This window comes from Schistocerca nitens, chromosome 8 (assembly GCF_023898315.1).
Source record: "Schistocerca nitens isolate TAMUIC-IGC-003100 chromosome 8, iqSchNite1.1, whole genome shotgun sequence".
Classification (NCBI taxonomy): Eukaryota; Metazoa; Arthropoda; class Insecta; order Orthoptera; family Acrididae; genus Schistocerca; species Schistocerca nitens.
This window is the reverse complement of record NC_064621.1, coordinates 132,485,816-132,508,537: the sequence shown is the minus strand read 5'-3', so window position 1 is coordinate 132,508,537 and position 22,722 is coordinate 132,485,816. Positions and strand designations below refer to the sequence as shown.

The 22,722-nt window shown below is 44.6% G+C and overlaps 1 pseudogene; it reads left to right on the top strand.

Annotated features, from left to right (window-relative positions):
- Positions 1-19,424: 19,424 nt before the first annotated feature.
- Positions 19,425-19,542, top strand: LOC126199962 (5S ribosomal RNA; annotated as a pseudogene).
- Positions 19,543-22,722: the final 3,180 nt, after the last annotated feature.

Genomic DNA, 22,722 nt, shown 5'->3' with positions numbered 1-22,722 from the left:
TAGCACTCCTGAGAGAAAGGATACTGCGGAGACATGTCTTAGCCACAGCCTGGGGTATGTTTCCAGAATGAGATTTTCACTCTGCAGCGGAGTGTGCGCTGATATGAAAGTTTGGAAGGTAGGAGACGAGATACTGGCAGAAGTATAGCTGTGAGTACCGGACGTGAGTCGTGCTTCGGTAGCTCAGATGGTAGAGCACTTGCCCGCGAAAGGCAAAGGTCCCGAGTTCGAGTCTCGGTCGGGCACACAGTTTTAATCTGCCAGGAAGTTTCATATCAGCACACACTCCGCTGCAGAGCGAAAATCTCATTCTGGAAACATTCCCCAGGCTGTGGCTAAGCCATGTCTCCGCAATATCCTTTCTTTCAGGAGTGCTATTTCTGCAAGTTTCGCAGGAGAGCTTCTGTAAAGTTTGGAAGGTAGGAGACGAGGTACTGGCAGAAGTAAAGCTGTGAGTGCCGGACGTGAGTAGTGCTTCGGTAGCTCAGATGGTAGAGCACTTGCCCGCGAAAGGCAAAGGTCCCGAGTTCTAGTCTCGGTCGGGCACACAGTTTTAATCTGCCAGGAAGTTTCATATCAGCCCACACTCCGCTGCAGAATGAAAATCTCATTCTGGTAATGAGGAAGTATTGAATAGAATTGGGGAGAAGAGGGGTATGTGGCACAACTTGACAAGAAGAAGAGACCGGTTAGTAGGATATGTTCTGAGGCATCAAGGGATCACAAATTTAGCTTTGGAGGGCAGCGTGGAGGGTAAAAATGATAGAGGGAGGCCAAGAGATGAATACACTAAGCAGATTCAGAAGGATGTGGGTTGCAGTAAGTACTGGGAGATGAAGAAGCTTGCACAGGATAGGGTAGCGTGGAGAGCTGCATCAAACCAGTCTCAGGACTGAAGACCACAACAACAACACTTAAGGGTCTCCGGAAAGGCTCAAAATCATGAAAAGTTCAATTTTTACTTTTTTGCGTTTTCTGAATCTGCAGACTATTACCTTTTAATAGATATATAATTTATTCAATTCCGAAGACTACAACTATTTTTTAAATTTTTTTTGAAATGTGTTCTACATGGGCGTGACCTACTGTGGCGCTGTTAAACTGCTGTCAAATGGTATTATTATTAACGTCCGTGTTCATCAGGTACATTTTAGTGATGTGAGATAAAGTATGTGTTGTGGCTAACCTGTGATGGTTCAATATATATCGTTGGTGTGATTGTCGATTATTTCATGTTTATTTACTCTGTCGTTATCTCGAAAATATTCGTAATTAATTCTGTTTCTTGAGTCTCTGTTTTGTTGAAGTATAACAATGAGTAAAAGTAAAGTTATTAGAAATCCTCTGAAGGCTTTTAAGAAAAGGAGAAATGTTGGAAAGCCAAAGGTATGTGCTATTACTGTAAACAATAAAGACGATGAAAATCCCCAACATAGCTTGTGTCCCAAAGAAGAAGACAGTTGGTGTAAATATAACAAAGGATTGCTGACTGGTGAATTGTACACTCATAAGCATAGTCTGCCTCATGCAATAATGGAGGTGATAAAACCTATTTTCAGAGACTTAGCAGCACCTGAACTGTTGAAAAAGTGTATTCACGGAAAAACTCAAAACCCCAATGAAAGTGTAAATAGTGTTATATGGTCGAGAATCCCCAAGACTTTATTTGTTGGAATAGAAACACTTCACTTTGGTGTGTATGATGCTGTTGCGACTTTCAATGATGGCAACATTGTAAGGTGCAAGATATTTAGAAATATGGGAATGAAGATAGGTTCTAACATGGTACGAGCGATGCTTGCTTTAGACAAGGAACGCCTTCGGGCTGCAGACAGGGCTGTAAAGAGTCTAGAAATACAAGCAAGAGTAAACATGAGGAGGAACAAGAGGAAGCTGGAGGAGGAGTTTGCAGAGGATGAAGATAATCCATCCTATGGACCTGGAATGAACAAAAAAGTTAATCCAATATTTGTCGCTCGATTCCCAAAACTTTTATTTTCTCATACTAATTACATGTTTTCTAAGGATCTTCCAAACATATTTGTTTCAAACTTTCAGTAAATGTTACACAGTACCTTCTGCATAATTTAACACAGCCTTTTTCCAAAAAACTGTATATTTTTGAATATATAAATAAAAAATTGCAAAAAATGTTGTGAATTTTCATTACAATTGAAAAAAAATAATCTGTAATAACTGACCTAAAATTTTGTAAAATCCCTGTGTTAAGTTGTAGCCCATATTCCAATAAATAATCTGTAAAAAGTTCAACTTCCTACCTCAAATACTTTGTGAGGAAAGATCTAATTTATAAGCGTTATTTTAACATTGCAAGTATAGGGCGTTCCGGAGCCCCTTAATGTAGAGGTCGTTGCCGCTTCTTCTGCATCGACTGACGGCTATATAATCCGGAGAAGAGCCCGCTAATGCCAAAGCAGATTCACGGCTCCTGAGAACATTGCATCAGCTGGAAGCGGAAGTCGATGATAACTTGATGCGAAAGTTTTGCTGCCCTCTGGCAAGGTACGCAAGCCCCGTCGGTAGCTTGCCTAGAAGGTAGCCGTGACCAAGACGTATGTGTATTGATTCACATGCGGTTTCGGTGAGAACTGAATCCCTCCTAGATCACAGCCCGTATTATGCTCTCAGTTGGACCGAGATGTCGGATGGTATGTAGTCGTGCTGAATACTGTTTCTTACCGTAGGTACCGTAGGCATTCAGACCCGCACGATGCTGGAGTTTGGGGCAACTTCTGCCATGGACCGGAGCAGTGTTGGAAAAACCCTCGGCCTACACATCAGCACTGTCTGCTGTGGTGACATCAGTACTAGATACTGGACTCCATCAACCGTGGCTTCTGATCGCTCATCGTGTCGTAGTGCAGTAAGTTCAAGTGCCAAAGATAGCGGAGGTGCAGTATTTACGCAGCCGAGGCGAGACTTTATGACATGACTGAACTGATTCTGCTCTTCCTGAGTTGTCAGTGGTGTTCAGTTTTGCTACATTTGCTTAACGAATATGTTACACGGTCTTTACTACTTAGTCAGACGCCTGCTAGACACTGTTGCGTCCTGTCTAGTGTCTCCTATGAAATGCTAGGGGAATAACCGAGGTGGTTCAGTCTACACTGTTCTAACCATTTTCTGCTGAGTCGATCGCAGGTTTCTTAAGAATGAGGAGGCGGATGTCTTCCTTACCCAGCAACGGTGCTGAAATATTTACGATCCCGACATGCCTGAGTAACGCTGGCTGTTCAAGTTTACTTTTTCTTACTAATTTTGGCGCGTAACACTTGTAAATTAGGAAGAAAGACACTGTTTAACAAAAGTGTTGTTCGTTTGTCAACTCCATTACTCATCTGGTTTGTCTTGCATTGCAAGACTAGGGTAGAAGCTGTACATTTATTTCATCTGAGTAGCCTAAATGGAAATGGCTCTTTCTTTGAAGGTATCAGGTCTTTAGTGTACGAGAAGAAGAAAGCTACCTCTGTGTGCAAAGGTAGCTGCAACTACATGTCGTACGTGAGATGAATGTAGCATCTACCAGCGCACTCGTGGGAGGAAACGTGCAACAAACAAATTCAGTACATTAATTACATAATGTGGAACTCAAAAAATAGTTAAGTGTTGCCTAATCGAAATCTATGAAAACTTTAGTCTTTAGTGCATCTGGAGTCACTATAACAATAAATATCATGGTGCCAGTGAGTATTTCAGTACCAAAACAAATTATACGTCACAGACTAATCTGGGATCTCAATAACTGAATTAGTGTTCTGGTACACAAATCGCGGAAACGGAATGGCCAAATATCTTCTACAATCTCATGCCGAGAAAAGCACAGAGGTAATGAAATGCTCTGCGTGAATTTAACATACCCTTCACCTAATCGGATGTGGGAAACCGTGTAAAGGCTGTGTCGACGTTGGCCGACAGACCGGCCCTCGTGGTCAAACCGTTTGGCAGATTCAGTCTGGTGCCAGCGTGTTTCCCTATCGCCAGCGGCTCCTTGGGCGGGTCATGGCCTACTTGTCAACCTTCAATTTCTTAAAAATTCAAGTACTTTGACACATATTAGACATGTACAAACACGTCAACGCCACATATTACACCGTCAAGGAGATAGTTTTGTAAACTTGCAGTGTGCCAATGGGTTTTTTTATATAGCTTTTTTTATATTAGAAGCTGATGCGTCACAAATAGATTAGAGCCAATGTGGTGCATATTATACTGAACAGCATGTGTCTCGATATATTCAGATGACAAAGCCCTGAAAATAGGCTGAAATTGTGTACATAATAAATTTATTTACATTTGAAACTGATGTATCCTAATCAGGGTACACCCAAAGTGGTGCTTATTGTCAGGTATCCTTATACTGAAGAGCATAGGTCTCGATGTAGTTAGATGATACACTTATCAAAATAGCCCGAAATCGTTCGAAAAGGGCTCATTTGTGGACCTTGGTTTGTACATACAATTAACATCTACCCTGCGAGTTTGTGCCTCATAAGGGCCGATCGGTGCACTCCACGCTTTGTACCACATGAAAAGAGACAGAAGTCGTGCTCGTGTCAGCTACTGCCCCTTTAATGTGTTGTTTGGCCCTGTGAAGCAACATAGGTGTGTCTACTTCTGTGAGCTGCTGAGGTAAACACAATTAAGCATTCTCCTGGGGGACGCAGGGTGGGGGCAGGGGGACGTGAGAAAGGGTAATATATGATGATACATAGCCTCTAGAGTTGTGGTCAATGGTACGGAAGGGCATATCACGTGGATCATTTCAGCTTGGTACATGTGTCACTAGCTATCTGGCACAAATAAGCTAGTGGGCAACACTGCGTTTTGAGATAATTATACAAGAAGCTCCTGAAACTACTGAGTATGACACGCAGATGGAGGTTTCCTTCCATGCGTAGTCAATTTGAAACGTATCATCTTACCTCCAGCCATTTTTTCCCGCAAATTCCATATATTTGACTGTCTATCAAATTAGACTGCAGAGACGCTTACGCGCGTAGTTTAAACCATTTTCGTTCTATTCGCTGATTATCAAAAATTATAAAAGCCATAACCGCCTCTTTAACAACCCCCATTTTTACGATGTATTTTGTTTCGCCCTTACTACAGCGTTAGAGCTTATTACCCGATCAGTTAATGTTTCAGGGCAAAAGTTTAATTTGTCATTTGTGGAATGAAAGTTAGCAGTGAATAGAAGGCAGAGATAAAGTACTATAAACTATACGTGTGAATCATTTACACATCATCATCACAAAATTATTTAAGAATACGATTATAATCTAAAGATGGTTGTTAACTTAAAATATGAAGTGCAAATTTTAGTAATCATATCTGGGAGGCTACAGTTTCTGGGTCGATATTCAGACTATTTTGTTTTGTTATTCGATGAACTTGCTGCAGGTGTCAATTTTATAGGCCGAGAGAATTCGGCTTAAAGCCCACAATAAATAAAAAAAGTTATTGAATATCAACTACCACCCTGTTAAGACAGGTGTTAGAATCGTGCAGATTACTAGCGCTATAAACTGAAGTGCAACTACCGCTACGGTCGTAGCAGTCGAATACTTTTTTAATGGCGCCTTCAGTTACACCGGCACTTGTGGAAAGATACAGAAGAAAACCTTCAGATACTCTGAGATTTAGAAAATAATTGTACAATGTATTTCAGGTAACTTATGAAGTGTTATGTACAGGTTGACTATAATTAAAATTAAACTTTCAAAGCGCTGTAGAAATAACAACACTGGTCACAATGACGTCAAATTGCAATGGAATATTATCGGAGACTGGGGGAAACGTATGGCAGAAGAAAAAAGTAGTGTGAAAATTGATCAATGTGTCAGAATACGTAAATGAAAACACCTGTCAAGCTCGCGACCCATTGAAGTCGGTATAAACACGCCGGGTACACGGTTTTTCCTCCCTTCGCGTCTGCAACGTTCGCCGTGACTGTCTCAATGCAAAATCGCGCTCTGCTTGTAAAGCTGTATTACTCGCACAAGAATGATGACTGTGCACACGTCGCTCTGCAGAAGTTCCGGACACTGAATGGTTTGAAAAAAGGCGTTGGTCCGATGACTGCCGTGGGTCTGGAGAAAATGACTCGGAAATTCCAAAAGAAAGGTTGTAAGTAGGCTGTTTAGGTTTTTATATTGGTAACGCCACGTAGTTCTCTGTATGAAAATCACTGGCTGTGCTGTGTGCAGTCTGTGGCTGGTTTGCATTGTTGTTCGCTGTTGTAGTGTTGGGAAGTTGGATGTGAACAGCGCGTAGCGTTGCGCAGTTGGAGGTGAGCCGCCAGCAGAGGTGGATGTGGGGAGAGAGATGGCGGAGTTTTGAGAGCGGATGATCTGGACGTGTGTCCATCAGAGACAATAAATTTGTAAGACTGGATGTCAGGAACTAATATATATATTATGACTTTTGAACACTAGTAAGGTAAATACATTGTTTGTTCTCCATCAAAATCTTTCATTTTGATAACTGTGCCTATCAGTAGTTAGTGCCTTCAGTAGTTTGAATCTTTTATTTAGCTGGCAGTACTGGCGCTCGCTGTATTGCAGTAGTTCGAGTAACGAAGATTTTTGTGAGGTAAGAATTCATGAAAGGTATAGGTTATTGTTAGTCACGGCCATTCTTTTGTAGGGATTACTGAAAGATTGCGTTGCGCTAAAAATATTGTGTGTCACTTTAGTGAATGTCTGAGTACGTTCAGTTTTTCTCAGCTGTTTGAAAATCAAATAACGTAAGATGTTTATCAGCACAGTTATTCATTAATTTCTCTAAGGGGACGTTACAGGGTTCTTTTGGTGTGCAACCTGATAGAGGGAGGAAACGAATTGATTCGACATCAGTGGAAGCAGTGGCCACTGCAACGCGTGGCTCCCCCCGTCGGAATTTCTAGTTCTCCCTCGGGCATGGCTGTGTGTGTTGTCCTTAGCATAAGTTAGTTTAAGATAGATTAAATAGTGCGTAAGTTGAGGGACCGATGACCTCAGCAGTTTGATTCCATAAGACCTTACCACAAACTTCCAATTTCCACAGCAACGCAGGAGGAGACGAGTGGTGGTGTGCAAACGTGTAGTGCACAGATTATTGCCCGAACGCTGGACATACCCGTGAGCACGGTGCGTAAAATCCTACGGAACATCCTTCTTTGCTATCCATTCGAAATTACCCACGTGCACAAGTTGTTTCTGTTGACCTGCCAGCAAGAGAGACCTTTGCTTTAGAATTTCTTGCTCACATGTAAGTGAACAGTGAGTGCCTGTGGAAGATTTTGTGGACAGACGAAGACCACTTCCATCTGACAGGATATGTCAATATACAGAATTGTCGAATATGGGCAACGGAAAATCGACGCGCAAATCAATCAGTACCTATTCATCCCGAAAAGGGCACTGTGTGGTTCGGGTTCACGGTGTCATTTATCATAGGGCCATATTTGTTCGAAGAGACAGGTGCTTCTTGTCCTGTTACCTGTACCGTCACTGGTAAGCGCTACGAGTGTCTCTTGCGCAACCACGGCATGCCAGCTCTCCAACAGCTTGGATGTGTGCATGGGATCATTGTTATGTAAGATGGCGCACCTTCGCACATTGCAAATCTAGTTAAGCAGCTGGTAAATCTCCATATCGGAAATGCTAGGATTATCAGCCGCCATTTCCCTACAGCCTGGTCGTCCCGGTCACCAAGTCCGCAGCTCGTGGTCGTGCGGTAGCGTTCTATCTTCCCGCGCCCGGGTTCGATTCCCGGCGGGGTCAGGGATTTTCTCTGCCTCGTGATGACTGGGTGTTGTGTGATGTCCTTAGGTTAGTTAGGTTTAAGTAGTACTGAGTTGTAGGGGACTGATGACCATAGCTGTTAAGTCCCATAGTGCTCAGAGCCATTTGCACCATTTTTTTTTCCCCCGATCACCAATCTTAATGCGTGTGACCCCTGGCTGTGGGGCTTTCTGAAAGATGTTTTGTTCCGGTTGCAAAGTTAGCTGCGTTGAAGGCACGCATTGCGCAACACATTCTGAACGTGACCGCGGAAACTGATTAGTTGTGGAACATGCTGTTTCCCGATTTCATCTAGTTACAGAAGACGGTGGACAGCATATTGAACAAGTTTTCTGCCAGTCACAAGGAAATTAATAATCCGATTTGATTTAGACTAATGCTTTTTGTGTGGTTTTTGGCCTCATGACAATTAAGAACCGATTTCCTTTTTTTTTTCTTTATTGTTATTTTAAACACCTTGTACAAAGGTGGGCTGTCAGCAGCATAGTACGCTGCTCTTCAGCCGCGAGCGGTACAATATATGACATAAAGGAGGTACAGATAATAAAATAAAAATGGCGGGCAAAAACTGTAGACACGGAAAACAATATGCACGAAGCCGTTCACGCAGGACAAGAAAAAACACTAAAACCTGTCGACACGGCGCACAAAACAAGGACGACTGAGACGGCACAGGTGAACGGTGGTGGCGTGACGGCGAAAGAACACTGAACACAAACACGAAGGCACACACACGAAACACTGATGGCGATGATCTCCGGCGCGCGAATGTCCACTGAGCGTGTACGTGGACCTGCCAAGAAACGAGGAGGAGGGTTGGAGAGGGAGAGGGGAGAGCAGAGATGCCAAGGGCAGGGGAGACAGGGGGGAGGAAGGAAGGGAGGAAGGGAGAGGGGAAGCCCAGGGGCAGGGGGGTGGAGGAAGGGGGGATTGTGGGAAAAGGAGAGAGAAGGGAGGGAGGGTGCCCAAAAACACAGGAAGTGGGAGGGGAGGATCAAACTTGATAGGAGGCGTAGATGGTGGGAAGGAGGGCATCATCAGGGAGGGGGAGCTGGCGGAAGCCACCTTGGGAGAGGGTAAGGAGGGTGGAGAGATGGAGACCGGCTGGGACGTGGTAATACAGGCGCGGCAGCGGGCGGTGGTGGGAGAGGATGGGTGAGACAAGCGGGTGAGGAGGATCGAGTTTACGGAAGGTGTAGAGGATCTGTATTCGTTTGAGGAAAAGGAGGAGGTGGGGGAACGGAATTAGGTCGTACAGGATCCGCGTGGGGGAGGGGAGACGGTCCGCAGCTCGTGGTCGTGCGGTAGCGTTCTCGCTTCCCGCGCCCGGGTTCCCGGGTTCGATTCCCAGCGGGGTCAGGGATTTTCTCTGCCTCGTGATGACTGGGTGTTGTGTGATGTCCTTAAGTTAGTTAGGTCTAAGTAGTTCTAAGTTCTAGGGGACTGATGACCATGGATGTTAAGTCCCATAGTGCTCAGAGCCATTTGAACCATTTTTTTGGAGGGGAGACGGATGCGATAGGCAAGGCGGACAGCATGGCGTTCAAGGATCTGAAGGGATTTGTAAAAGGTAGGGGGGGGGGGGCGGAGATCCAGGCCAGATGGGCGTAACAGAAGATGGGGCGGATGAGGGATTTATAGGTGTGGAGTATGGTGGAAGGGTCCAGACTCCACGTACGGCCGGAAAGGAGCTTGAGGAGACGGAGTCGGGAGCATGCCTTGGATTGGATTGTCTGGAGATGGGGGGTCCAGGAGAGGCGATGGTCGAGGGTGACGCCAAGGTACTTAAGGGTGGGGGTGAGGGCGATAGGACGGCCATAGATGGTTAGTTAGAAATCGAGGAGGCGGAAGGAAGGGGTGGTTTTGCCTACAATGATCGCCTGGGTTTTGGAGGGAGTGACCTTAACCCACCACTTGTGACACCAAGTGGTGAACCAGTCAAGATGGGATTGGAGAAGGGAACACTGCAGGATGGGGGCAAGGGCAAGGAAGGTAGTGTCATCGGCAAACTGGAGAAGGTGGACGGGGGGGGGGGGGTGACGGCGGCGGCATGTCCGCCGTATAAAAAAGGTACAGAAGGGAGGAGAGGTCGGAGCCTTGGGGCACACCGGCGGAGGGGAAAAAAGGTGTAGGAATCCGTGTTATGGATGGTGAAGTAAGAAGGACGGTGGGAGAGAAAGGAGCCGATCAGACGGATGTAGTTAATGGGAAGGGCGAAGGTTTGGAGCTCGAAAAGGAGCTCGGAATGCCATACGCGGTCATAGGCACGATCGAGGTCCAGGGAGAGGAAGATTGCAGAGCGACGGGAATAAAGCTGTTCGGAAAGGAGATGAGTGAGGTGAAGGAGAAGGTCATCGGAAGAGAAGGACGGCCGAAAGCCACACTGGGTAACGGGAAGGAGGCAGTGCTGGCGGAGATGCTGGTGGATTCGTCGAGTGAGGATGGATTCCAGGACCTTGCTGAAGACCGATGTAAGGCTGATGGGACGGTAGGAGGAGATGGCTAAGAACCGATGTGATGCTTTTTATGCGGTTTTTAGCCTCATAACAATGAAAACCAATTTTCCCATCCGAGGTGATATGACGTTGCCGTGATGGATGGGCTTACGTAAATAGAAATGTCACACCTGTACACCCATTCACACTGAGTTCTGCAGTTTGTTTAACGCCAAACGTACACCTTAGGCATTGTTGTATGATTAATTTGTCATTTGTAGTCGTCCACTATTAAATTATGATTCTTACAACGCCATCTATTGCTACATTTTGTAACTATTTTTTTCTCCTGTCCTACGTTTTCCCCCTTATCCCATAATATTCCCTTGCAAGTTGACGTTATTCTGACCAGTGGTGTTATTTCTACAGCGCATTTAAACTTTAATTATAATCACCCTGTATATGAAAGGAAACCAGAAGGTGAAGTATTAAATGATAAGCTCTTTAATGAAAGTAATAGTTTTGTGCAGTATTTTGCTTGTGCAGAGGAAGTATTAGTATAACTACAACCATATTCATCGCCACGTAAAACAAGCATAGAAAGTTATTAGAAAACATTTTTTTTATTGGAAAAACATTTTTTTGTATGTAACACAACTTCTCTTTATAGTCTCCGCAACCCATGAGCACTTGGTCCAACTCTTGAAAAATTTCGTAATGTAGTCCTGGAAGAAGCTCTGTGGCACCGTGCGCTCTCTCTACAACCTCTTCAAGATGGAAACTTGAACTCAGGCGGGTGCTGCTCCATCGCACCGAAAAAGGTGGAAGTCACTTGGATTTAGGTCAGGACTCTGTGGTGGGTACTCCATCAGCAAAAACGGAGATTCTGAATGAAAGGGAAAAATTTTTCGGCTGTATGAGGGTAGGCATTATCCTGATGCAAAACTACAACTTTCAAAGGCTTTTCTCTCATCTTCGATTTTGATTCAGGTTTTCAGATCTCGAGTACCTTCAGTCTGACCTTCTGGAGTGCAATCAATCGGAAGTGGATCTTTTATATACCAAAACGAAAGCTGCATTGACTTCCTGCAGAATCTAGACTTTTGAACCTTTTTGTTTGAGGCGAAGATGGACGTTTGCACATAATGATCTGTTACTAACTCAGTGGCTGAAGTTATGAACAGTCACTGTGTGGCTAAGAATCTCATCTCTTGCCTCTTTGATATACCTTAAACTTGATTTCGACATTTTCAGTTGTTTCTGTATCGATTGTGGTCAGTGAATCCAATACCCTACGAACACAAACTTCGCAATAGTTAAGATATTCATGGACAGTTGCAAATGATGATGCTTTGCTACTGCTTAAACTATGTGCATTGTCATCTTTTCTGTCACAACGTTTATCACGAACCACTTAAACAGCTTCATTGACGTTTCTGTCTGTTTTCGAAGTTTCGTGCACTAGTAAATGTCTCCTTTACTACGAGAGCAATCACCATAATGCAGCTGCATTCAGCGAATAATCTTCGCTGCTCCATTCCCTTCAGAGTACAGAAAGGTACCGCTCCCCTCATTTCTTCCTTGGTGCATACGCACAACGGACACTCACCATGAAATGCTCTACAATTACTACCAATAAAGCTATTTTTTGAACTAACTCAACTAAGGAACAAGAATAAAAGTGAGATTACATCATTTCATTGTTGATTCATGTCTAGCAACGCGTGGAACGGAAACATTGATTTCAGTTATTGACTTGTCTACATCTCTTATGATATTGTACAAATGGCAGTTTCACTAAAGAATAATCGAAGGTATAAAGGATCATTTACAATAATTTGTGTAAAGCGATCACTGTTGAGCATCACATACGCTCTTTGGATAGCGAAGTAGTCATGACGTGTTTGTACTCTATGCTTTAGTTACTACAGTAGTAAAGTGAATAATATATTACATACTCGTACGCGTGAGGTTTTGTGTAATAAAGAATACAAAACATCCGGAGGTATTTATAAACCATGATACAAGTCGGTTGTATGTAAGCTTTCAATTAAAATTAGGATATACACTTTCTTTTACGACTGTAGGGAGGGTAGGCGGGGAGGGAGCACTAAATTACAGAACAACGCACGAACGGAGATCGTATTTATGCAGATGTTAATTCGATAGTTGTTAACAATATGTTCCAGAAATGTGTGCTGCGTACAAATGATGCCACTGGGGGAGTGATTTAATTGTGATGATTCTACACTACACATTACCATACCTTCTAAAATTATATTTGGGATCGAAGTAATTAAGATACATTTACGACAGAATACAGTTTGCGATGGAAAGGTGCCGATGTGTGCAAAGATGAAGAACTTTACCAGGTAGGAGGCTGGGGCGCTGGCGTAACTAGTAACATGATAACGAACGTGGCGCGTCCAACGTCTAAAAATAATATTCATTCACGACAGCTGTGCCCGTAATTACAATGGTTGTGTTAAACTCTTTTTAGAGATTATTTTCCTCATGTAGGCTGCCACAGCCGTAAATTTCTTGAAGGACATTGTACAGGTTGCCCATCGGCTAATGCTTAATTAACAAGGATTTACTTTATTGCATTTCACGCAGCTGGACAATTTCTGCATGGCACACCATTGTCAATTGCTGTCGACAAAAGAATTAATCACTAATACTAAAAATTCATGTTTGGATCACAACAAACAAAAAATATTTTTAAGTATGACAATAAAATTCGTCCTTACAGGTGCTCTCGTAATATACTCGACTATTAGCACCGTACATGTCGCTTCCGAAAGGGAGAGCATACACGTCCAAGTGTCAAATTTAAAATAGAATGTTTACTGAATACAGTAAGGGTCATCGCTGACTCTATTGGCACTTTCCTAGACGCTGTTTGAGTTCACTTTCGTAGTAACAAATCGTCACCTTCGTACACTCAGGAAGCAAGAGAAGCAAAGACCCTGTATTATCCACTGGTGTGTTAACAAATCGTACATACGTCAGATATGTATAGAACAGCAAATCTGTATATTTACTGGCAATTTGTAACTCGAATTTTAATCAATAAGTGCAGTGCCGATAGTGTTAAACAGTAAATCCGTCTGCAGTGTGTAACACCCAACCCGTCACTTAGCTGGTTTTGGCGTGTGTTCACCCCAACTAATTGACTAACAGAGCAACAGAGAGTGCCAAAACTGCCGCAATATCGGATAACGCAAAAAAGTAATATGGCCCTGTGACTCCTGATTGAACTGCGGTGGCAGTGTTGACATTAATTTATTCAGAATTGATCACTTTTAATTAAAAAGGGCTGCACATTGATGTTATATTCAGCTATTGAACACCAGATGCAAACGTTGAACATAAAATTAATTAAGAAAGTGACGTGGGATTTCAACTACTTGATCGAAAACAGATGCAGTCGATTAGCACAAATTTATTTTAACTCGAGACCTTCAATCATGACATTACAAGACTCTCCTATCAGGCAGTGGTAATAAATTGCGTTTGCGTGGAGTAAAGCGCGATACTCAAAAGTAATTCCTATCGACTGACCCAGGCGTAATGCGAAGTGCGAGAAGAATTCTACAATACACGGCCCTTGCAACCCTCATGGAAACTTTGCCGACGTGATCCAACAAATTAATCAGTGGCAGGAGCGGGCGCAATATCACCAAATACAGCGTGGCGGAGCGGCGTCGTTGTGTGGACGTCGGCTGATCTCGTGGTGCTGCAAGGCTGCGCTCGTCTATTCACTTCTACCTACTTTGCTCGGTACACAGCTGAACCAAAACTTCCTATCTCCAAGCTCAATCGTTCCCTTTGCTAAGTCCTAAACTGCAGAGATGCTCACTCTTTCTCAGGCAAGCTGAGTCAAGAACGCCACGTCCGCACTCTAGGCAAGCTGGGAACGGAAGACCTCTACAGAGACTTCTCACAGTCCGGTCTTCACCTCGGTTTCCCCTCCAGCAAAATCACTTACGCCAATTGCAGCGCAAGTCATGTTAATTATGTGTCGCTTCCCAGCGCCGACCATTGCCTGCTCTGGGAAGTGAACAAATTCCCACAAAATTTCCCTTCCTCTCAACTTCTGCTATTTCGCTCCTCCCAGGCCACCCGTCAAGGTTAGCGTCTGCACAAACACCAATTTTTCCGGAATTATGACTCCCAGGAAAGTACCTCAAACTCCTTGGTCCTACGTTCCTATCGGAGGCCGGCGTATTTCATGCTGTCGCTCTTCACCTGATTTACTTCAGGCTCTGCGGACCGTGATTTCACTGTGAAGTTGCTATAGTCACGAACACACATATTTTGACCTCTGTTGACCGCTCCACCGTAGCTCTGCGCGGCTTTCTCGCATGTTTCACAGAAATGGGACGACGGACATTTATCAACAGGCGTAAAGTTCTCCATCTGTTTCCTGGTACAGCAGCATGGAGTCGGGGTCAACCACCCACTCACTGTCACTCATCTTAAGGCGACTGGAGGCCGCGCACTGTTACCGCTTTCTCAGAGCTTGAGCCGCCCTAAGCTGCCTATTGTCGCTTCCCTTAGCCGCTCCCCCGGCTGGCCACGCTCAACTCTAAATGCTTCCCAAGGGTAAACTAGCGTCCAGTAAATCGACTCGTTTCCACAAAGTTTTCATGTCGTGTGACTTACTTTAAAACCATCACCTGAATTAATTATTCCACTACGTCCATACTATACCCTCTACAAGGTGCACTGTGCCTTGTCAGTCATTTTGTTCAGCACTAGTGTTCGCTCAACGTGAGTTAGGTGATCTTTAATGGCTTCATGTAAGGGGAATACTTCTTGCATCTTACAAGTGTAAGGTAGAATTGCGGAAAGAAGAGAGGAATTTCTTTATTGCACAAGGACGACACTAATTGAAATTCACAACTTAGAAAGGCGACGCACAAGGATGAAATTACAAGACATAAATAAATACATGAAAAAGGCAAATAATGTTTACAAAAGAAAGGAAAGAACGATGTGCACAACTTCTGTGAGAATACTGTAAAAAAGGGAGCAATCTGTTTAGCATGTAGACCTTATCATCTATCGTTTCCAGTGGCAAAATGGACAGTCGCATGGTAGCTAAGCGTACACACACAGTACGTGATCAAAAGTATCCGGACACTCCCAAGACACACGTTTTTCATATTAGGTGCATTGTACTGCCACGTACTGCCAGGCAGTCCATATCAGGGACCTCAGTAGTCATCGTGAGAGAGCAGAATAGGGCGCTCCGCGGAACTCACGGATTTCGAACCTGTGATTGAGTGTCACCTGTGTCATACATCTGTACGCGAGATTTACACACTCCTAAACATCTCTAGGTCCATTGTTTCCGGTGTGATAGTGAACTGGAAACGTGAAGGGACACGGTGATCGTCTCCTGCCAGCGCGTGTTGAGCCAACAGTAAAAATCGTTGACGGTGGTGCTGTGGCTTGATCGTGTTTTTCATGGAGGGTGCTTGCACCTCTCGTTGTTTTGCGTGGCACTATCACAGCACAGGCATATACTGATGTTATAAGCACCTTCATACTTCCTACTGTTGAAGAGCAATTCGGGGATGGCGATTGCATCTTTCAACACAATCGACCACCTGTTCAAAATGCACGGCCTGTGGCGGTTACACGACAATAACATTCCTGTAATAGACTGTCCTGTACAGTGCCCTAATCTAAATCCTACAGAATACCTTTGAGATGTTTTGGAACCCAGACTTCGTTCCAGGCTTCACCGACCAACATTACCACCTCTCCTCAGTGCAGCACTCCTAAGAATGGGCTGCCATTCCCCAAGCAACCTTCCAGCACCTGACTGAACGCATGCTTGCAAGAGTGGAAGCTGTCATCAAGGCTAAGCGTGGGCCAACTCCAAATTCCAGCATTACCGATGGAGGGCGCCACGAATCTGTAAATCATTTTCAGCCAGGTGTCCGGATACTTTTGATCACATAGAGTATGATGGTATTAAAATTAAATAAAAATCTCAAATTTCAACTGATAATAACCTGACATTCAAATGTATGTATGTCATTCATAATACAAAACTCTGCCAGATGCCACATAAATATAAAATCAAATACAAAAGCGCGCGCGCTCAGTCACACACACATATCTCACAGCCGGCCGGTGTGGCCGAGCGGTTCTAGGCGCTTCTGTCTGGAATCGCGCGATCGCTACGGTCGCAGGTTCGAATCCTGCCTCGGGCATGGATGTGTGTGATGTCCTTAGGTTAGTTAGTTTTAAGTAGTTCTAAGGTCTAGGGGACTGATGACCTCAGATGTTAAGTCCCATAGTGGTCAGAGACATTTGAACACAATAGAACAATCTTGCTTTTTTTGCACTGATGTGTGGACTGTAACATGCCGTAAGCATAACAACATTTCCTTGTGATGTAGCTTGATAGTTTCCAAGAGGGATAAATTATCTGTTTAGTAAATAATGAAATAACCAGTTTATTTCAAAATAGAAGAGCAACTTCTTTTAAAGGATTATTTGTGGATGCGAAAATTGTGAAATCATATTTCAAGTATAAACATCATTACCAGCTATCTATGGGTCATCCGCACAAATCGGTATTTTCTTATCGGATACGCTGCCGTAATATGCACGACACATCTCTCTGCTCACCGAACAACCTTCCTGCTAGTGCGTGGTGTTGTAACCTGTGCATGTGTGTGATTACTTCGACTGCCGGAGATCGAGGTACAAACTGACACCGCTAAACCAATTAGCGTCACGTAGTGGCCAAATTGTTTGCGCCGGTTCAGGCCTCGCCGCTATTTTCCACTCACGCGGCCGCCTCGGCAAGGAATGGAGAGCAATCGGATCTTGCGTATGACAGGTGCGGCGCCCGTGTTGTCGGGATACGTGGCATCCGCCAATGGTGCCCCCCTCCCACCTTTCTCATGGACCAATTTTCCTTCCATGGCGTCTATCCCACTCATCTACTCTGGCTCGTCTGATTTTTTTTTCTGTCCTCCATCCTTTACCTCTATTTTCGGCGTCCCGCTTTTACTGTCACGCGGCAGCACTGCTGTGCTATTTCGAAGCCACGCTCCCCCCGAAATGAAGGCAGCGGCGGGAGCGAGCGGGACAGAGCAAGTTTTTATTTGTCACCTGTCAGCCGCCGCTGTCGCCGTTCATTCGGAACCCCAGATCGCAGAGCTGCGACAACCAAATTTTTGCCCTTGATGTTGGCAACATTTTTGCCAGTCTGATATCGACAGCAGAGTGTAACACGTATGCACGTTATATCGACACGACCCTGTGCGCCAGCACTGGAGCCAGTCCTCAGTACTTCACTTGGCGTCTGTCACTATACACTCTATAAAGGGTGATATTTTTTCGATGTTGTCGCGTCTATATGATTCTTTTCCTCTGCTTCCAGTCAGCCAAACAGCTCGAATGGACGTTGTTTCCTACATTTCTCAACTCTAATGGCTACCGTGGTAAAATTACCTTGGTGAAGCAAATCTTGAAAGTTTCTTCGCCATCGAAATTAATTAATAATTTGTGACATCCAGATCTCTCGATTTGTCACTACTTTTGTAAATAGTGTGTCTGTTTTCCTGATTATTCATTGAAGCAACTTCTCTGCCAGTCTTCCTAACTAAATTACACCGCCATTGGAAAATCTGAGATGGTAGTCGGGAACAGAACGTGGCATCAACAATCAGTGACAATCAGATATATTTTTGACACGAATGCCGGCGGAAAGTTACTGTCAGGTGTAAAAAATAATGCGGTTGGCGTAAAATTGATTTGAATCCGAAATTTTAGAACTTAACTCAGATTGTAAAATTCTTATACTTCTGACAGTTTTTGTCCTGACGAATGAATCGTCTAGAAGTGATTCACATCTGTTCCCTTCTTCCTTACAGTGCTACTTTAATCAAATAAGTCTGGTGCCATGAAAAACCTGGTAGTAGGTGACACTTAAGCTGAAAAATGCATCGTAACATTAGCTTGCTCTTCAGTTCATTGATAGGAAAAACTTGAAACAATGTTTTAAAAAGGCATTTAAATATAATGTTTCTAAGAATGTCACACGGTACAAGGGCAAGGTGAACAGATGGTAACGTTTGCTAAAGGGTCTACTTCTTCGTTTTTAACGCTTATTAAGCTGCTGACGAAATTAAAATGTGGCCGTAATTTCCTTAAGCACGATCTGAATTGTTACAAATGGTGTGAATCCTAAGCAAATATAACCTAAAATTGACGACAGTATCTGAAGGCATGGATAAATAACTATGTCAAAGCTTACCACGAGATGGCTGCCGCATTGGTTGAGTGTCCACCTAAAGCATGTGCGGAAACGAATATCGAGGCCGTTTTAAAAATTTCACCGCTTAGTTTTGTACACACATGTCTTACTCTGGGCGGGAAGAGAATCCATTACTTCACACCAGAAACGAAACGACGGTAGAATCAGTGGCTGGAAGTCGGTGACCTCTCACTAAAACATGACAAGTGGATTTCATCTAACGAAAAGAGTTATAAGAGCATTGTGGAATACAGTTTACTGAGTCTGTTTCAATAGCGAAAGTAGTGAATGGCTAATAGCTTGTCAGCCTTCAGGATCCAACGAAATATAATGTGAGGAGAGGTACACCCTTACAATTAAAGAAATTGCATTTTTCTATGTATATACAAACCTGCTTTAGCATACGGGAAAACTGATATGGCAGTTTTAAGTATCGAGTATAATGAAGAGGAAACAGTGGTTGAGAAGGGAGTGAGACAGGTTCATAGCCTATCTCTGTTGTTACTCGATCTGCATACTGAGCAGGCAATAAAGAAAAACAAGGAAAAAATTGGAAATGGAATTACAGTGGAGAGGGAACAAATTAAAAATTTGGGGTTTGCTGATGACATTGAAATTCTCTGACAAACGGAAAATGACTTGTAGGAGAAACTGAAGTAAGCAGATAGTGTCCTGAAAAGAGATAATAACATTAAAATAGGCAAAAATAAAACGAGGTGTTGAGGAAATTGCATTAACAATGCAGTAAATGAGTTTTGCAATTTTTGCCAGCACATGTTAGGCAAGAAGTAAGAATATGAACTGCATGCTGAAAAATCAACAAATGTATTTCTAAAAAAGATAAAACTGTTACTGTGGAATATAAATGTAATTCTTAGGAAGTCTTTTTCCAGGATAGCCAACGGCCTTGCCGCAGCGGTAACACCGGTTCCCGTCAGATCACCGAAGTTAAGCGCTGTCGGGCTGGGCTAGCACTTGTGTGGGTTACCATCCGGTCTGCCGAGCGCTGAGGGCAAGCGGGGTGCACTCAGCCCTTGTGAGGCAAACTGAGGAGCTACTTGATAGAGAAATAGCGGCTCCGGTCTCGGAAACTGACATACGGCCAGGAGAGCGTTGTGCTGACCACATGCCCTTCCATATTCGCATCCAGTGACGGCTGTGAGCTGAGGATGACACGGCGGTCAGTCGGTACCTTTGGGCCTTCATGGCCTGCACGGGAGGAGTTTAGTTTCTTTCCCAGGATATTTGTATGGAATGTAGCCTCGTATATAAATGAACCGTGGCAGATAAATAGCGATGATACACAAGAATATTAAAGAGTAGATGAGTAATGCGAATAACTGATGAAGAGATACTGAATCGGATTGGGGAGGAAGAAATTTTATGGCACAACTTGACGAAAAGATGGGATCGACTGCAGAAGTTCGCGAAGTTCCTATCGAAAACGCACATACGCACGAACGCACACACACACACACACACACACACACACACACACACACACATGCACGCATGCGCTCGCACGCACACACACACACACACACACACACACACACACACACACACACACACACACACACGCGCGCGCGCGCGCAGATATTTTCACCACGCTGAGAAGGTTTTAGACTGGTCTCCTCTGTTGTGGCATGTACATCCCCCGAGTTCATTTCCGACGCTGCTATTGATTTTGTCCCTTCCTGAAAGTCTGTAACGGACTTCTCACGTTCGAGAGAAATAAATGCACCATTTAAATTAAGGCTGTTGTAGTTGCTGTTGAATATCTAAAAGTCTATTGCTAGTTTAAATAAATGGACAGGACACCTTATGGTAGCGCCTTGATGTAAAACATTCCCGCGTTTATCTGAAATGAACTGTTTGCCAGAAACCGTTCATTGACAGATAATCTTCGTTGGAGTTGTCGGTAAATACTAGAACTCAATTTAGTTTATGTGCCTGGAATCCACGGAGTTTGCGATGAATCAAGCACAAAGCTGAATAAACGAGTAATTTTTGTTTATGGTTGGCTGGTAACAATTACTACTCTATATGTTTAAAAGTATCCGGACACTCACAAAAACATACGCTTTTCATATTAGGTGCATTGTGCTGCCTCCAACAGTTATCAGACATCGCGAGAAAGCATGTGGGGCGCTCCGCGGAACTCACGGGCTTCGAACGTGGTCAGGTGATCGTTTGTCACTTGTGTCACACGACTGTACACGAGATTTCCACGCTCCTAAACATCCCTAAGTCCACTGTTTCCGATGTGATAGTGAAGTGGAAACGTGAAGGGACACGTACAGCACAAAATCGTACAGGCCGACCTCGTCTGTTGACTGACAGAGACTACCAACAGTTGAAGATGGTTCAAATGGCTCTGAGCGCTATGGGACTAAACATCTATGGTCATCAGTCCCCTAGAACTTAGAACTACTTAAACCTAACTAACCTAAGGACATCACACAACACCCAGTCATCACGAGGCAGAGAAAATCCCTGACTCCGCCGGGAATCGAACCCGGGAACCCGGGCGTGGGAAGCGAGAACGCTACCGCACGACCACGAGCTGCGGACAACAGTTGAAGAGGGACGTACTCTGTAATAGGCAGACATCTGTCCAGACCACAACACAGGAATTACAAACTGCGTCGGGATCCAATTCAACTACTATGAAATTTAGGCAGGAGGTGAGGAAACTTGGATTTCATGGTTGAGCGGCTGCTCATAAGCCACACATCTCTCCGGTAAATGTCAAACGACGCCTCGCTTGGTGTAATAAGCATTAAGATTGGACGATTGAACAGTGGATAAACGTGCGGAGTGACGAATCACGGTAGACAATGTGGGTAAGGCGAATGCCCGGTGAACGTCATCTGCCAGAGCGTGTAGTGCCAACAGTAGGAGACGGCGGTGTTATGGTGTAATCATGTTTTTCAAGGAGGGGGCTTGCACCGATGTCTTAAGCGCCTTCTTGCTTCCCACTGTTGAAGAGCAATTCGGGGATGGCGACTGCATCTTTCAACACGATGGAGCACCTGTTCATAACGCACGGCCTGTGGCGGAGTGGTTACACGATAGTAACATTCCTGTAATGGACTGGAATGCACAGTGTCCTGACCTGAATCCTATAGAACACTTTTTGTATGTTTTGGAGCGCCGTCTTCGTGCTAGGCCTCACCTTCCGACACCTATATCTCTCCTCAGTGCAGTGAAGAATGGGCTGCCATTCCCCAAGAAACCTTCCAAAACCTGATTGAACCTATTCCTCCGAGAGTGAAAGCTATCATCAACGCTAAGGTTCGGCCACTACCACATTCAATTCCAGCATTACTGATGGAGTGCACCACGAACTTGTAAGTCATTGTCAGCCAGGTGCCCGGATACTTTTGATCACATTGTGTATATTGTGTCTTTCAGTACTCCAGAGAATTATTTTTGCTTCTTGTTTTCAAATATGTCGCAGAGTACTGGCTGTTTTCTGTAATACGCTATAGTTTTTATTTTATTTTTATAGAATGATTCACATTATTTACGTGATCGAAGCCATTGCGATGAGGAAACACGTCTTGCGGCGCCTTCTGTGCGCATCTACACTCCTGGAAATGGAAAAAAGAACACATTGACACCGGTGTGTCAGACCCACCATACTTGCTCCGGACACTGCGAGAGGGCTGTACAAGCAATGATCACACGCACGGCACAGCGGACACACCAGGAACCGCGGTGTTGGCCGTCGAATGGCGCTAGCTGCGCAGCATTTGTGCACCGCCGCCGTCAGTGTCAGCCAGTTTGCCGTGGCATACGGAGCTCCATCGCAGTCTTTAACACTGGTAGCATGCCGCGACAGCGTGGACGTGAACCGTATGTGCAGTTGACGGACTTTGAGCGAGGGCGTATAGTGGGCATGCGGGAGGCCGGGTGTACGTACCGCCGAATTGCTCAACACGTGGGGCGTGAGGTCTCCACAGTACATCGATGTTGTCGCCAGTGGTCGGCGGAAGGTGCACGTGCCCGTCGACCTGGGACCGGACCGCAGCGACGCACGGATGCACGGCAAGACCGTAGGATCCTACGCAGTGCCGTAGGGGACCGCACCGCCACTTCCCAGCAAATTAGGGACACTGTTGCTCCTGGGGTATCGGCGAGGACCATTCGCAACCGTCTCCATGAAGCTGGGCTACGGTCCCGCACACCG